Source organism: Saccopteryx bilineata, chromosome 4 (genome assembly GCF_036850765.1).
Source record: "Saccopteryx bilineata isolate mSacBil1 chromosome 4, mSacBil1_pri_phased_curated, whole genome shotgun sequence".
In the NCBI taxonomy this organism is placed as follows: Eukaryota; Metazoa; Chordata; class Mammalia; order Chiroptera; family Emballonuridae; genus Saccopteryx; species Saccopteryx bilineata.
The window spans coordinates 281,707,728-281,726,175 of record NC_089493.1 but is presented as its reverse complement, the minus strand read 5'-3'; the positions used below and the strand labels follow the sequence as shown (position 1 = coordinate 281,726,175).

Here is an 18,448-nt window from a genome sequence, read left to right as displayed (position 1 = left end):
TTCATGAACCAGTAGCTGCCGTTTACTGGACCCTACTGGGTCTCAGGTAGTGATCACAAGGCCCAGGGTAAGGCAGAGCGGGATATTCTCCATTTCCGGATGGAACGTAAAGAGAGACCGTCACCAGACCAGGGTCACAGCTGGGCTGTGAGGGTACTGCCACAGGAGGAACCCAAGTCTCTAGGCTATGGAGCCAGAGCCCTGCTATTTCTCTACAGTACTATCTGCCCACGTGGCCCTTTCCGCAAGGAGGCATGCTCGTTCCACAGACCCAGTACAAGTTGAGGGAGCAGCCAAATGAACCCAGAGGCACCAGTTGGGAAAAAATGAGATGAAAAAAGTCCTAAGCATAGAGGTGCGATGCTGTGAGGAAGCTGAGATTCTTAACTCTATGCATGTACTTTTTAAAATGCCTACTCTCTCAACATAACCTGCAGTTCAGCACAACTGTTACTATATCCCCTGTATTTCATTCTTCTATTAAACTCATTGTGATGCAGATTCACAATTACCAGAGAAATAACAGATCCCTTTCCCTTTACCCAACTTCTCCTCAAAAGGACAATTTTTCAAAATAACAGTACAATACACCATCTTCCAGGATATTGATGTTGGCACAATATATTAATCCTATTCCTATTTACTTGAACTTGTTTTATGACATGTGTAGGTTTGGTTGTCCACTAGAGTCAAAAGAAACACACAAGGACCCTCAGAATGCATACACATAGCCACAGCCACATCCCTTGCACCCCCCCCCCCCGACCTCTGGCAATGACTAATCTCCACATTCATAATTTATCATTTCAATAATACAGAAATGGATAAAGGTACCGTATTTTTCGCTCCATTAAGACACACTTTTCCCCAAAAAAAGTGGACGGGAAAAAGCCTGTGTGTCTTAATGGAGCGAAAAATACGGTATTTTATTAAATATTTTAACACACCATTTGGTTCAGAATATTTTCTTTCTTATTTTCCTCCTTAAAACCCTAGGTGTGTCTTATGGTCACATGCATCTTATGGAGCGAAAAATATGGTATCCTTTTGGGAGCAGGCCTTTTGGTAACTCCCTTGACTTATACTGCTAAGCAGGGTTCCATGGCAGGAACACATCATCATTCACCTGCTAACATCAGGGTTGTTTCCAGTTTGGGAACAGCATGAATAAAGCTACTATTAATATTTTTGTCCAGGTTCTGGTTTCATATTTACTTTTACTTTTGGATTTTGAAGAATGAAATGCTCACAGTAGCAAGGCAAGGGGTGCTGACGCGCACAAAGGCAAATAATCACTTTCCCCCTCCAAGCATAATGTGAAGGATTCCACCGTTTGATGTGTCAACTTCCCAGCTTTCTCAGCATTCCTGGACAGACACATGCACAATGTGCATGCACCTCTTTTCAGGAACAGAAAAATGATATACACTCACCGCACTACATGAATCAATTACAGCTATCAGCAGTCAGTACACAGACACATATGCACAAATATGTACACATATTTCATTTGGAATATACCATAACATTATGTGATGATTTACCCAACCACTCACCTAGGAATGACTGTTTCCAGTTTGGGGGGATTTTTTGGCCACTTGCATGATGCGCAGCAAACAACTCCATATTGTGACTTGCGCCCTGCTGCATGTTTTGTAACCAGGTCTTTCTCAAACAGATCTGCCTCCCACCACCCCCAAGTAGTTTGCCACACTCTTCCCAACAGCACTTATCAACAACTCAAGAAACAGGACACTACGAAATGGCTCCGAACAGCTAAATTACAAGGCTCCCCTCCTGCATAGAGTTGGCATACTGTTCAAGAGAACTCCTCCAGCTCATAAACAGAGCTCCACTACTATAACTGCAGGAACTCAAATACAATCAAATTCCTGATGTTCTGGCCCAGAACAAATCCTCAATGAATGGAATCTACCTCCAAGCTCACCGAGGGGGGCAAAAGCTGACAACCCCACAGAGAGGCAGGCGTATTAAGCATGACTAAGGAGCTGGGTTCAGCAATCAGGCTGGTTACAGAGGGAGGGCATCTCAAAGCAGGCGGCATTGACCAGTGAGATTCGGCAGGAACACCACAACCAAGAGAGAGAGAGGAGGGCTGTCATGAGGGACATCTGTTGGGAGATGCCACTCCGTAAGAAACCAGAGCTGAGAAATGACTTCCTGACAGTTGGAGAAAACCTACAATTCCGGGGGAATCTCAGTAACTGTAGCCCACTCCAGCTCCCTCTGGGGGAGTCTTATAAGCAATACTGGGCTTCAGAAAGACCATGGAACACAGCCACCCCTTGAACAGAGTCTGGAAGTAAGCAGGACTGAAGTTCTTAAGGGATACAAACAGTTGAAGAATAACAGATCTGGTGGCGCAGTGGATCAAGCGTCGACCTGGAACACTGAGGTCGCTGGTTCAAAACCCTGGGCTTGCCTGGTCAAGGCACATATGGGAGTTGATGGTTCGTTCCTGTTCCTCCCTCTTCTCTCTCTGTCTCTCTCCTGCCATCTCACTAAAATGAATAAATTTAAAAAAATTAAAATTAAAAAAAAAATAACAGATCTGAATTCCTCTCTCACTCCAGCTCTCACAATCAGTCTTTTCTCCCTTCCAGGACTCAGTGGCTCCGAGTTTACCACCCTCACAGCCACTGAGTGAAGATAAGGTGCCGACCAGGCAATATGGCCCATCTGCCAACAAGCTCACCTTCCCCATCACTGACAAAGACCACACTGCCCACTGGCTCTCAGGAAACAAAGCGCTTACCAGCCCTCACTCCTTCTGTGCCTGACTAGGAGAGTGAAATCTCCCAGAGCAGTTTCTGAGAGTGGTCTTAAGTGGAAAACTTTATGCTTCAAAAAGATCTTTTCTAATCCCTTATCATTCTATTACCAAGGACTTCAAGCATCCCCCTAAATGGTAGAGATATCCTATCTGCCTGCAATTACAGTAAAAACAAAGACATCCTAATTCATTCTAACACATCTTTCCCAACAGGAATAACTTGGAAAGTGAAAGGAAGCATTTCTGTCAAGAACGGCAGAGCCCACACTCACCTCTCAGAAACTGGTCCACTTATTTACCAAGTGTCTGTGTGCCCAGAGCAGGGCGGGGCCTGTAGCTCAGGAAGGAACAGATTAGCTCCCAGCTCGACTGGAGCTTCCTTTTTTGTGGTAGCAGACAAGGAGACAAGGAGGGGAAACAAGAAGACTGACAGAACCATGGGGCTTGAATACAGACCATCAGCTATGAAGGAAGAGGCAAAATCCAGGTAGAAACCAGGAATGAAAAGGAGCCAGCTGCGCAGAGATCCCAGAGAAACACATTCTAGTCAGGCATCCCCAAACTGCGGCCCCCTGAGGCCATTTATCCAGCCCCCCCCCCCCGCCGCACTTCCGGAAGGGGCACCTCTTTCATTGGTGGTCAGTGAGAGGAGCATTGTATGTGGCGGCCCTCCAACAGCCTGAGGGACAGTGAACTGGCCCCCTGTGTAAAAAGTTTGGGGACCCCTGTTCTAGATAGAGTAGCAAGGGAGAAGATGGAGGTTCAGATGACAGGTGGGCAACCAAGGCTGTGGAGGGCCTTCAAGGCCATGATAAGAACTCTGAATTTCATTCCCAAATGTTCTCCCTAGGCATGTGCCCATCACCAAGTGAAAAGATAGAAATCCATTACTGATGGGGAAGTGGGGTTAAGAAGGGTGAGGAAAGGAAACTTGACTTTGGTGGTGAACACACAATACAATACAGACATGATATATTATAGAACTGTATTCCTGAAACCTGTAGAATTTTAGTGACCAAAGTCATTCCAATAAATTCAATAAATATGAGAAAAGGCTTGACCAAGAGATGGTGCAGTGGATAGAGCACTGACCTGGGACACAGATGACCCAATTCGAAACCCCAAGGTTGCTGGCTTGCGCGCGTGATCATAGACATGACCCCATGGTTGCTGGCCTGAGCAAGGGGTCACCTGCTCTGCTGGAGCCTCCCCCCCCCCCCCGTCAAAGCACATATGAGAAAGCAATCGATGAACATCTAAGGTCCCACAACAAAGAACTGATGCTTCTCATCTTCCTTCCTATCTTTCACTAAAAAGAGAAAGAACAAGGAAAGCCACCATGGCCTTGAAAGCACTGCTCAAAGCACAGTTCTTCAGTTGGTCAGAGCTAGACGGTCCCAGTGTTGGGGCTCTGGCTGTCACCCCATACACCCACCTGGTCAAGCCTGTCTGAAGCATCACAGGCAGATGCTCCTTTGCTGTCCTGCAGAGGACGTGGGTGCCCTCAGGTCTAACCTGCAAAAGTTAGGTGGGCAGCCTCCAGTAGTTCTATGAATTCCTTTTGGTCATATTTTTAACAGATGAAATTATGACTTAATCAATACCACAATTTTAAAGTGTTCTGGCTTTATTACTATTATAACTTTTATATGATTTGGCTACATGCATCTCCCATTCAACTGTCTGGGAGCCTGCTGCCAGGTGGCAGTCCTATCCTACTACACCAGGACTTCTTTGGTCCTCTGCTGTTGGTGGGCCACCACGTGGCCTGAAGTCAGTATCTGCCCAGCTACCAAGCAGCAGAGACTGGAGGTTAAATGCAGACCCACTGTACTGAAACCCAAAAGTTAGTTCTACCCTCTGAAATAATACCAATTTAAATTAGTGATATTAAAATAAAGCTACAAAGAAGGCCACATATAAATTTGTATTCTTTAAAAAGAATTTATTTGTTTGAGGCTTTGTTTGGTTGATTATATAAAAACCACTTGTTCCCTAGAGGATCACTAACTGCCAACCACGTCTGTCCCACAACCGCTGACTGACGACTGGTGTGAATGCTGGCTGGGCAGAGAAGGTGTGCAATCCTGTACTGCTTTCTTCCACATCGGTCTGGTTTCACAGGAAAAGAGACCAGCATTAACTGTTAGGTTGTGTCATGCAGGCCACTAGTAAAAAGGAAGTCCCAGCACACCTGGCAGAGACAAAGCTTCATGGAAGCTACAGGATGAAGGCTGAATATATTTGCAACACGTAATAGCCCAAGGATTAAAATATCCAGAATATACAGAATTCCTAAAAATTAAGAACCCAACTATAACAAAGGAGAAATTAATAATAAAAACTAACAAATATTCTCAGCTCCCCTAATTAACAGGACACCATTTTCCATCTACCATATTAACAGTAAAAAATATGGGTGTTATCAAATGGGTAGCTGGAGTATATATTTAGTCAAATTATTTTCCCCAAAGGCAATATTTAATAAAACCAAGTCAAATATCTTTTTATACAAAATGTCATTTCTAAGAATTCATTCCAAAGAAAACTAGCATACATGCCCAAAGATATACACATGCACATTTCTTACATCGAAATACCATTTCTTTGCAGTGAAAAATTAAAAACAAGCCTGACCAGCTGGAGGCGCAACAGAGAGCGTCAACCTGAGGTCTGAAACCCCAAGGTCTCTAGCTTCAGCATGGGCTCATCCAGCTTGAACACAGGCTCACCAGCTTGAGCACGGGGTCACAGACAAGACTTGAGCAAGGGGTCAGTGGCTCACTTGGAGCCCCCCAGTCATGGCACATATGAGAAGCAATCATTGAACAACTAAGGTGCTGCAAATACGAGCTGATGCTCACCTCTCCTCTTTCCTGTCTCTATCTCACCTGCACCCACTAAAAATAAATAAATAACAACGTAAGTGCCCATATCACCAAAGCTACATACTGTATGGCTCCATTTATATGAAGTGCCCAGAAGATGCAACTCTTTAGAGACATAATGCAGAGGTTACCTAGAATTGAGGGGAGTAGATGGGTAGGAAGTGGGGAGATTTGAGAAGTAATGGATAAGGGGTAGAGTTTTCCTTTTGGTGTAATAAGAATCTTCCAAAATTGACTGGGGTGATGGTTGCATAACTCTGGGAATATAGTAAAAAGCCACTGAAATGTACACTTTAAGATTTTATTTATTTATTTTAGAGAGAGAAGGGGGGAGGAGCAGGAAGCGTCAATTCCCATATGTAAGGTAAGCCCAGGGTTTCAAACCTGCAACCTCAGTGTTTCAAGTTGATGCTTTTATCCACTGCATCAACACAGCTCAGCCTGAACTGTACAGTTTAAATGAGTGAATTGAAAGTATGTGAATTTTGTCTCAATAAAGCTCTATTTTTTAAAAAGGGCACAAGGACTTAATAGAAACGGGCCATTCTATCTGGAGACAAATAGTTCCACAAATTACAAATTTCTAGGAGCTCTTCATAGTAAATGATGTACTTACTAAGCAACTGAGTCATGTATAAATGGTCCATTTCTGCAGTATTTCTCTAAAAATAGTATTAAACAGTTAGGTGTCCTTAAAATTCAATTATCCACAAAGTTTACTTATGTACATAAGCTTATATTTATGTAGTTTTAAATACAGTAAAACTAAAATAGGGAGGCGTGCCCATCAATAGAGGAATCACTGAATAAATTATAAGGACATCCTTACAGAATGAATGAACCTGCATGTATGGACCTGGGGCAATATCCGTAACACATTAAAGATACAATGTTTACTCTTCTGAGGAATGGAGATTTTCTTTCTAGCATCCTTGTTGTTTAAATGTTTATTAGCTTCACAATAAGAGTCAAGCCTGACCAGGCAGTGGTGCAGTGGACAGAACGTTGGACTGGGATGCAGAGGACCCAGGTTCAAGACCCCAAGGTCGCCAACTTGGACCCAAGTTTGCTTGCTCGAGCAAGGGGTTACTCATTCTGCTGCAGCCCCAAGGTCAAGACACATATGAGAAAGCAATCAATGAATAATTAAGGTGCCACAACGAAAAACTGATGATTGATGATACTCATCTCTCTCTGTTCCTGTCTATCCCTCCCTCTGACTTTCTTTCTGTATCTGTGTAAAAAAAAAAGTAAAATTTAAAATTTTTTTTTAAAATTAAGAATACAAACACATAATACAAGCAAAGTAAATCATGGTGCAAAAATGCACAAACCAGAATATTTCCCAAGTATTACAGCACCTCAACAGCCCTTAAAAGTTGTACCAGGCCTGACTATAGACACGACCCCATGGTCTCTGGCTTGAGCCCAAAGGTCACTGGCTCAGCTGGAGCTCCCCCCCACCCAGCCCCCCTCTCAAGGCACACATGAGAAAGCAATCAATGAACTGAAGTGCCCAAACTACCAGTTGACACTTCTCATCTTTCTCCCTTTCTGTCTGTCTCTCACAAAAAACAAACAAACAAAAATTTAAAACTGTCAGATAAGGGAAAAGAGGGTGCACCAGCTGCCTATTTAGAGTCAGGAGGTGGGAATCGGGAACAGAATCCAGAACAAAGGGATTACCTACACAATGTGTGGCCTGGAAGGTCAGTTTACACCTTGGCAAAAGGTAGCATCCTCTCTTAAATGCCTGCATTTTCCTTTAGAACTACTCTGAAAGACAAAGCAGTTGGAGGGCTGAGGGTGCGACCAAGTAGAGAGATTTTTACACAAGCTCTTGGGCTAAATAAAACTCTTAACAGCTAGTCAAACAAAACCAACTTCAAATGAATTCCTTTATTTGAATAAAACCACAAACAGAATAACCTAGGACAGAAGACTAACTTATTTCTGGTTTTCAACATGTAGGCAGGCAGACTACCACTCAGGTTTTACCCTCCTTTTGAGGGGACCCACCCTGAGTTCTAAAGACATGCTCCCATTCAAGACCTTTTTTTTTAATTTTTTTTTTATTTATTCATTTTTTAGAAAGGAGAGAGAGAGGGAGAGAAGAGAGAGACAGAGAGAGCGAAGGGGGAGGAGCAGGAAGCATCAACTCCCATATGTGCCTTGACCAGGCAAGCCCAGGGTTTCGAACCGGCGACCTCAGCATTTCCAGGTCGACGCTTTATACACTGCGCCACCACAGGTCAGGCTTTTTTTAAAAATTTTTTTTATTTATTCATTTTTTAGAAAGGAGAAAGAGAGGGAGAGAAGAGAGAGACAGAGAGAGTCAAGACCTTTTGAAAAACTAGTGGCTAAAGAAATGGTTTGCAAGTTCCTGGAAGACTAGGTTCCCAGGAGAAGCAAAGAAAATCTGGTCTTATTTTTTAAAAAAACACATTTTTTTAAAGGAGGAAAGGAGACTGTTCAGTTCACAAACATGTAGAAACCTTTGAAGTACTAGTCTTGCCCCTGTGAAAAGTGAACATCAGAAGGTAAAGTCATTGGCACAGGAGACATACCATGTTCATGCAATGGGAAACTTATAGTAAAGATGGCCATTCTCTTCAAATTAACCTTTCTGTCTGAACATAGTTCCAATCAAATTCCAGTAGAATTTTTTACAGCTATAGACAAGCTGATTCTAAAATTTACATAGAAAAGTAAAGGAAACATGTAGTGTAAAGCCAGTAGCCATGGCCACCATCACAGCCATCCGACTCGTGCAGGTTTGCATTAGGCTCGGACAGACGGTAATGAACCAATGGAGCCAAGAGCTGGTGGGCCATTAGCTTTAATCCTAGCTTGCACCCGGCGGGCAAGTAAAAACACACTCTGGGCTCCAAAACCCACTCATTCAGCGCTCACAAAGCTGCTGACTTATCCGAGTTTCCTAGGATCAAAGGTTTCTACCTAACCAGCCTTATTCACCTCTGTTCTCCATCTCCTTCTCTCTGCACAAATTGGCTTCTCCCTCAGCACTCCACCATCTTGGCTGCCGCTCCTCTCCTCCACGTGGCCTTTCTCTGCTCTCCTACAGCATGGGCTCCTTCTAGAACATAATCACTCTTCTCCAAGAACAACATGATCTCTCTTCCTTTTAAAACCTTTTGGCGCGAAAGCCCTCCCCCAACACATATTAACATTATCACACCCATCCCAAGCAATCACCTGGGCAACAAGCTTCCACATGGGCAGCGCCATCTTTAACAAAGTGAGCATAATAGATTTATCTGCCCAACAAATTAAGTAAAACAATTTAGAAAACTGAGGATACAGTTTGAGGAATAAATTTTTAAGACTCACTATAAAGTTTCAGTAATCAAGATAGTGTTCCACTAACAAAGAGAGAGACAGACTAATGAACAGGAGAGCCCCAAAACAGACCCACATAACTGACTATTTGATTTTTGATAAAGGTATAAGCAATTCTAGGAAAAGGAACATCTAGACATCCACAGGCCAGAACAAAGACCCTCAACTTCATACCTTTGAAAACATTAACTCATAATGGATCGTAGATTTAAATATGAAACTTTAAAACTTTATAAGAAAACAAATGGGGTGGAACAAAGAATTCTTAAGACATAGAAACAAAAGCAAGAGTTACAAAATAAGTTTTCTTTTGATAGACTGGACTTCATTAAAACTGTAAAGTTTTGCTCCAGAAAGACAATGTTAAGAGAATAAAGAAAGTACAAATTAGCCCTGGCCGGTTGGCTCAGCGGTAGAGCATCGGCCTAGCGTGCAGAGGACCCGGGTTCGATTCCCGGCCAGGGCACACAGGAGAAGCGCCCATTTGCTTCTCCACCCCTCCGCCGTGCTTTCCTCTCTGTCTCTCTCTTCCCCTCCCGCAGCCAAGGCTCCATTGGAGCAAAGATGGCCTGGGCGCTGGGGATGGCTCTGTGGCCTCTGCCTCAGGCGCTAGATAGAGTGGCTCTGGTCGCAACATGGCGACGCCCAGGATGGGCAGAGCATCGCCCCCTGGTGGGCAGAGCTTCGCCCCTGGTGGGCGTGCCGGGTGGATCCCGGTGGGGCGCATGCGGGAGTCTGTCAGACTGTCTCTCCCTGTTTCCAGCTTCAGAAAAATGGAAAAAAAAAAAAAAAAAAGTACAAATTAGGAGAAAGTATTTGTAAATCACCAGTCTCACAAAGAACTTGTATCCCAAATATATAGAGGTCTTAAAACTTGACAGTAATAAAAAATAACTCAATACTTGGACATACTTCAAAGAAACATGGCAAATAAACAAATCTGTTAGACTATTAGATAGATGCAAATAAAAACCAACTAATATACCACTACCGAACCAATGAGGATGACTAAAATTAAAAATACTGCCCTGGTCGGACAGCTCAGTTGGTTAGAGCAGTGGTTGGCAAACTCATTTGTCAACAGAGCCAAATATCAACAGTACAACAATTGAAATTTCTTTTGATAGCCAAATTTTTTAAACTTAAACTATAAAAGTAGGTACATTCCTTATCGAGGTAGTGCCCGCACATGGTATTTTGTGGAAGAGCCACACTCAAGGGGCCAAAGAGCCACATGTGGCTCACGAGCCGCAGTTTGCCGACCACGGGAGAGAATCAGCTCCATTAACAAAAGTAAGTTTGATCTCCAGTCGGGGCACATACAGGAACAGACTGATGTTTCTGTCTCTCCCTCTACCCCCTCTTCTCTAAAATCACTAAATAATTTTTTTTAATTAAAAATACTGACAATATGAATTGCTGGCAAGGATATGGCTCAACTGGTCTGCTTGTACACTGATGGTGAGAATGCAAGATTGTACAGGCACTCAAGAAGACAGTTTCTTATAAAGGTATGCACAACTTACTCTTAGAAAAATGGAAACTCATGATCATACAAAGACTGGATATGAATATTTATAGTGGCTCTATTTTAGAACTGCCAAAAACTGGAGACAAACCAGATGCCCCTCACTGGGAGAAGGATAAACTCTATGCTATATCTGTACAATGGATACTGCCCAACAGTAAAAAGGAAAGAACTACTGATACACCTAACTTGGATGATGAATCTCAAAGGCGCTAATGAAATAAAGAGGTCTAAAAGGGGCATATGCTGTATGAGTGTATTTACATGACATTTACAAAATAAGAAAACAAAAATAATGAATAAAACCACCCTGACCAGATAGGTTGGTTAGGTTAAAACAAAGGTTTTAAAAATATTGAATAAAACCTATGAATAAAAGTCATGGGAACCGCCATGACCAGGAGGCGGTACAGTGGATGGAGCATCAGCCTGGGACACAGAGGACCCAGGTTCGAAGCCCCCAAGGTGACTGGCTTGAGTGTGGGATCATAGACATGACCTCATGGTCGCTGGCTTGAGCAAGGGGTCACTTGCTCTGTTGGAGCCCCCACCCACCCCGGTCAAGGCACATATGAGAAAGCAATCAATGAACAACTAAGGAGCTGCAACAAGGAATTGATGCTTCTCATCTCTCTCCCTTACTGCCTCCGTCCCTGTCTGACCCTTGCTAAAAAAAAAATCATGAGAATCTCCACGTCCTTCTGATCCAATACTGTAAGGTTCCACAGATGAAATACTATGCTGCAATAAAAAGAAATGAAACTGATAACTGCCACAACTTGAGTAAGTTGTGAAGACATGGTGTTCAGTGAAAGAAGCCAGACACAAAGGCCACACACTATGACTCCATTTATGTGAAGTCTAGGATAGGCAAATCTGAAAAGAGTAGATTGGTGGCTGCCTAGAGCTAGGAGAAGACAGGAAGTCCCTTAAGGAATATAAGATTTCCTTTCGGAGTAATGAAAATGTTCCAATTTTGATTATGTTGATAATTACACAATTATGAACATACTAAAACCCACTGAATTAGATACATTTTAAATAGGTGATCTGTGACATCTGTGAATTATAGCTCAATATAAGTTGCTATTTTTAAAATCATCGTGATTACTAACATTTTACCAAAAAGACTTAAGAGGGACAACTGCAAATCCAACCCTTTATAACTGTTACCAAAGTGGGTAGAATTAAGGTTAATTTGCATTTAACACTGTGGCATGTTCCCGTCTGACAGAAAAAAATATATAAAAATACAATGCATTTGATTATTTGGTACTGAGGACAAACTACTGTTCAAAAGGTAGAAAATGACCTTGGCTGAAGTTCCTGATCTGACCTAGACCTAAGGTGGTGGTGGTGGGGAAGTAAAGGAACACAATTCAGTAAGTGTGTTGATGACAACACAATTATGTGCCTGGAAACACAAAGCTTCCATCCACCCAGAAACCATGCCTCTGGCGCTCCCTCCCCGCCACATTCCCCGGAACCCCAACCTTAACCATCCCTTACACTCAATGCAGGACCATTCACCAAGCTTGCACGCTTCCCCGCAGCCTACTGTGATCTCTCTTCTCCACTTCCAGAGCCTATCTCTTCGCTCCTAGTAGCATTCTTCACTTCCTATCCTGCATTGACCACGTATGCACATGACCCATCTATATCCTGCTGCCTTTCCTTAAGCAAAGACATCGTGTCATTTTTTCAGCTTCCAACCACCACCACCTCCACCCCCAGAGCCTGAGGCAGTGATTCAGTGACTGCCACATTACCAGTGCACTATACTGAGCAGTCTGAAGAATCTTATTCCTAGTTTTTTACAGAAGCGCTTGGTTTTCCCTTATTCTAAACATTCTTTTGTTCAAGACAAAAAACCCACTGTAAGAGCAAAGTCCAGTACTCCGGCTGGGTCTAGAGCAGCACTGGCCTTAAAGCTTCCAACAACCAAGCAGATGCTCTATAGTTACCTGTGCGGTCCGACACAGAAGCCACGAGTCACATGTGAGTACTAAGCCCCTGAAATATGATTAGTGAGACTGAGGAACAATTCAATTTTACTTAACTTTCATCAGTATAAACCTAATTAGACAGTGCCGGTCTAGAAATCACTACATCCTTCAGAGCCTGGGTTTCTTCACCTGTAGAGTTGGGATTTAAATAAACACTTTCTACCCTAAAACAAAACCATAAATTATACAACCAAGTGCCCGCTGATATCAAGAGACTCAAAATGAAAACAGCATTAAAAAAATAATAAAAGGGCTCCTTTAAAAAAAAATTATAGGGCTAAACTTCATAAAAAGATAAATTAGATTTTAAATACTGACCATAACAGAAAACATTTAGACTTGTACCAGTTAATTCTCTCTATCCTCATATCCACACCCACAAGTTAATTAATAACCAACTTTAGCATAATCCTGAAGACTTAACAAATCGGCAGGGACCACACTTTTAACATCACAATCCCAGTCAACAGAGAGTGCTGAAGGAGGAGACAACCACCTGTCACCAATTTGCACTGCTTTGTCTAAGATACAGAAGCTGTGCAGCTGGCTGGCATGTGTCTTAGAGCTGAACTAGTCACCTCAAGGACCACCTGCCAGGATGCCCATGGGTCAACATCATTTAGGTATTTTTTTTTTTTTTGTATTTTTCTGAAGTTGGAAACGGGGAGGCAGTCAGACACACTCCCGCATGCGCCCGACTGGGATCCACCTGGCATGCCCACCACGGGGCGATGCTCTGCCCATCTGGGGCGTTGCTCTGTTGCAACCAGAGCCATTCTAGCGCCTGGGGCAGAGGCCATAGAGCCATCCTCAGCATCCGGGCCATCTTTGCTCCAATGGAGCCTCAGCTGCGGGAGGGGAAGAGAGAGACAGAGAGGAAGGAGAGGGGGAGGGGTGGAGAAGCAGATGGGTGCTTCTCCTGTGTACCCTGGCCAGGAATCGAACCCAGGACTCCTGCACACCAGGCCAACGCTCTACCACTGAGCCAACCGGCCAGAGCTTCATTTAGGTATTTAAATTCTCTTCAGACATCTCCAAAATTAACTCACTTGAAGGTGTCGACTTTGCCAGCCCACTGCTCAACACACTGGCAACCATCACGTAGTGCTGTCACTCATCTTGTGGATACCTTTACTCCTCCCCAAGCACCATAAGAACAGAACGTCTCCCATCTTCATACTTTCTCCCAGAAGAAACTCACACATAATTGATGGCCAATAAATATCCTAAACTTACTATCTGCACAATGACTCAAATCACCCATCTGATGCAATGTCCACAGAAGGTATGCTCTCAGAGGAATCCACAGAAGCTTACAGCCCCTCTGCTCACCTAATGCACGGGAGATGGGTATTACATGGCACTGTGAAAGCAAAGGGGACATTGAAAAAACAAAGGCCACATTTATTTAAGCTTTCTTCAATCAGTGACTTAATAAGCAAAGACTGACATCAAGCCAAGTGAGGCTTTCTGTATATTTCAAACTGTTTTTACTAGTTTTTGACTGCTACGATCACTTTACACACTAAACATGCTTCCCAAAGTTGCCTATGAAGATAGATACCCTACTTAAAATTCCCTGTCAAGAAAAGAAGTCTTAAAGGAAAACATTCAAAATAGGCCACAAAACTAACACCACACAGCTAGCTGAAGTTAGTGAGGCAAGCTAACAACCCTCTGAAGTCACCTCATTCCTCTTGACCCCTGCGCGGTTAAGGAACCCCAGTATTCCTTCCACCCTGTGAAAGCTGCTGCCCTAAGAAAGAAACTAGGTGATCTAGGAGAAGGGATAAAAACACAGCAGTGGTTAAGAGCTTCAAAAGAGAACCCGACCTGGGTTAAGAGGGAGCGAGCAGCCAGGTTCGTTCCATCTGTGTTGTGTGGGCCTGCCCATCTGGAGATGGGACCTGAGCAGACGCGGTCTACACCTTGGATTGAGGTGCCTCACTAGCTAACCCCTGTAGGTCCCATTCGGTCCAGAATTGGGTACACTGAGATGCAGCACACTTGTGCCTTGAGCCCCAGCTAACAAGACCTTCTCCATATACCCAGAACCCAGCTGGTTTGTTTTAGAGATGATTTATTTCAGCTCAGGATCTTATGTTACTGAATACCTGATTCTGTTACTTCAACTCTGGGACGGAGGAGTCTACCTTTATAAACTCATACTATACTACTCACAAAAATTAGGAAATATTCTATCGCTTCATATTAATTTTTAAACATCCCCAAATTTTTGTGAGCAGTATATTTTGCTGTGTCTCCTGCCACCCTGTTCCACTTGTTGAACAAACCGTAGTGGCAGCCCCAGACGATTTTGGCAGTGAGCTACTTTCTATATTCAAAGTATGTGGGGAACCATACGAACCACGTTCAGACTAGGAAGTCCAACTGCAGATTACCAGCACAGGGTGGTAAGGGAAGAAAAACACGAAGGGGGCAGGAGGGGCGTTTAAGTTAAAAAGCAGTAGCCACTATCTTTATGACCAAGTATCTACTGGCAATGACAAATCACAAAAAGTTGCAAAACCAAAACATGTGGGTTCAAGACACACCGCTGCCCCTGAGAAATGAACTTGCTCAGTGCCTTGTTTAAGCTCTGCTACAAAACAGGCACACTGCTGCATCTATTTCAAAGGAGTCAGTGCAGGTACAGCTGCACAGCACATGGCCTGGCCTACTGAGGGTTAGCTGCCTCATGCTCATCCACCCTCTCTGCCCCCTCTCTAAACTTCAAGGCCTGCTCCATTTATTGGGCACCCACCTGCTGCTACTTAGCCCTGTATTAGTTGCTAATTGCTACTGGAACAAATTACCACAAACTTAGTGGCTTGAACAACACACAGTTATTATTTTAAAGTTCTAGAGGTCAGAAGTCTGAAAATAGGGCTCACTGGACTAAATTCAAGGTGCCAGAAAGGCTGTGCCCCTTCTGGAGGCTCCAAAGGAGAATGTTTCCTCACCTCTTCAGCTTCTATAGACCATCTGCATTCTTTGGCTTCTCTTCCACCTTCAAAGCCAGCAATGGCCTTCTCACACCACGCCACTGACACTCCCTCTTCCACGTGGAAGTACCCTACTCATTACACTGGGCACACCTGGCTAATCTCCCCATCTAGGGATCCTCAACCGCATCGGCAGTCTTTTTGCCATGTAGGTGACAGTCACAGGTTCCGATTAGGACACAGACACCTTTGGAGGCCATTAGTAGGTTGACCACAGATGCAAAACGTCTAGTGAAAGACTTGTAGGTCCCTACCCCATCCTACTATTAAATACCTCCAACCTCTGACCACTCCAGCCCACCCCTCTTTTCAAACTCAGCCAAGAATCCTTAGCTGACCCACCTCTTCCCCAGCGTAGGCCAGCCCTGTGGCACAGCCTCCTTGTCTCCACTTATCCCACGAACGCCCTTCACTGAAGCCCTACCCTGCGCATGTTTACCAGGCATCTTCACTCTGTGATGCTTAAGTCCAAGGGGGCAGCCAGCACTGTACCTGCCAATCAAGAGGGGGTTTGACAGGTGTACGTTTGATAAACAAAAGCCTCTGATCAGGCTCTGAGAGCGCCACACCGAAGTCAGCTCTGCTGTCGCTAGGGTGCAAGAGTCAAGAGCAAGCCATGATCCCTGGTCCACATGGAAAACCAGAGAGCACAAGAAGCGGAGTTAAAAACAAAGATGCTCCAGGGGAGTCTGCATAGGAGCCCCTCTGTGGGTCTGCCAAAATGAAGAACAAGCACAGACACTTTTTAGCAATCTGACTTTCCTGCAACATCCAAGCCTGGTCTGGTTGGGATGAGCTGAGGTTAGCTGGGGTAAGTTGGGGTGTTGTCGAATTTGTGTGGCACATGGCACACAGGCTTACATTACAGCTTAGCAGACTTTAGAGTTAGTTTGTTAACTGCAACACAAAAGTGGATATAACCCAAAACCCATTTCTTTCACTAAAAGATAATTTAGCCATAAGTTTATAAGCTATAGTTGAGCTATCTACAAATAAATTTTGGAAAATCTCTTTCAAGATCTCTTCCATTTTCACTGCTACATGATTCATATGAGCATTAGTACAACAAAGAAGCAGTTTGAATAAACATCCTTTTAAGGAGCAGGAATGCTGTCCATCTAAGCAGGAAACAAAATTTGTCATTTCAAAAATTATTCGTGGACCTGGCCCACTGAATCAGTGGATAGAGCATCAACCCAGAATATGAACGTTCTGGGCTTGATTCCCAGTCAGGGCACAAAGGAAAAGTGGCCATCTGCTTCTCTCCCCCGTGTCCCTCTTCCTCTCCTGCAGCCAATGGCTCAATTGGTTCAAGCATTGCCCCAGGACCTAAGGGTGGCCAGGTCCATGTGCATAAGCCTCAAGTGCTAAAAATAGGTCGGTTGATTCTAGCATCGGCCCAAGACAGGGGTTGCAGGGTGAATCCCACTTGGGGCGCACACAGAAGTCTATCTCACTATCTCCCTTCCTCTCACTTAAAAAAAATTATTCACGTAAGCTGCAATCTTCAAAATGTGCACGTAGGACCCTGGCCGGTTGGTTCAGTGGTAGAGCGTCGGCCTGGCGTGCAGGAGTCCTGGGTTCGATTCCCAGCCAGGGCACACAGGAGAAGTGCCCATCTGCTTCTCCACCCCTCCCCCTCTCCTTCCTCTCTGTCTCTCTCTTCCCCTCCCGCAGCCAATGCTCCACTGGAGCAAAGTTGGCCTGGGCACTGAGGATGGCTCCATGGCCTCTGCTTCAGGCGCTAGAATGGCCCTGGTTGCAACACAGCAAGGCTCCAGGTGGGCAGAGCATTGCCCCCTGGTGGGCATGTCGGGTGGATTCTGGTCGGGCGCATGCGAGGAGTCTGTCTCTGACTGCTTCCCCGTTTCCAACTTCAGAAAAATACCAAAAAAAAAAGTGCACGTAGGCTTCTAATACAGGGAATTGTATTAGAATAGCGTTTCTTTATAATTGCCTATACACATCCCTTGTTTCAGCAAACATGTATGGTTTGTGTAATACTTTCCTTTCTTCCTATGTATGTAAGTATAACTGTCAAAATGAACTTTACCCTTTGTTAAATTTAATAATAAGTGTTCGCTTCGGCAGCACATATACTAAAATTGGAACGATACAGAGAAGATTAGCATGGCCCCTGTGCAAGGATGACATGCAAATTCGTGAAGCGTTCCATATTTTATTAAAAATAAAAAATTTGAAAAAGCTGGGGCTTGTATTCTGTATGTCTATTTTATTTCACTCCTTAACATATTTGCCTGCATTTCTAAAAATTACAGTTCAGAAATTGTCTGTCACAGAGGACTGGAAATTAGAAGAAAAAAACCTGGTCTGTAACTGGAGAAGCCAAGCTCTACAGGGTTTGCCCAAGAACTACTTATCCACAAGTTTATAATGCTTTTTACTCATTCTAATTTTACTTTCCCAGGACACACTAGAACAGCGGAACTATAACGTTCATACATCAGGGTGGCTAACTCTTTCATGGAGCGACACAAAATTTCTGGTGGAGCGGTGGTTGAAAAACACTACACTAGAACACTTTCCGACACTCAACGTGACACCAATGCTACCAGATACAGCTTCTAGCCAAGGATCCAACCAGAGCAGCAGTGTGTTTGGGCCAGCACTGTGTAACACATTCTGCACTGACTGACAGGTTCATCTGCACTGGCCACCAACATGTGCAGTTACTGAACACTTAAAAACAACTAGTCAGTTGAGGGATGGGATTTTTAATTTTATTATAAATTTAAAATCACGACCATGCAGCTACTTGCTACAGTATTACACAGCACAATAAACACCATCCTGAAGTCTTCTTACCCCACATGTCATCTCCCCATGCCCCCATATGAAAACAAGTG

The 18,448-nt window shown here is 43.9% G+C and overlaps 1 protein-coding gene and 1 non-coding gene across 2 annotated transcripts in view; one reads left to right on the top strand and one right to left on the bottom strand.

The window, feature by feature from the left end:
• Positions 1–18,448, bottom strand: part of USP7 (ubiquitin specific peptidase 7) — a 68,597-nt gene that overhangs the window by 39,449 nt on the left and 10,700 nt on the right. The gene's annotated exons all lie outside the window — the stretch shown is intronic.
• On the top strand, positions 17,657–17,763 carry LOC136336916 (U6 spliceosomal RNA). The gene has a single exon (XR_010731650.1). It is a non-coding gene; the product is annotated as a U6 spliceosomal RNA (small nuclear RNA).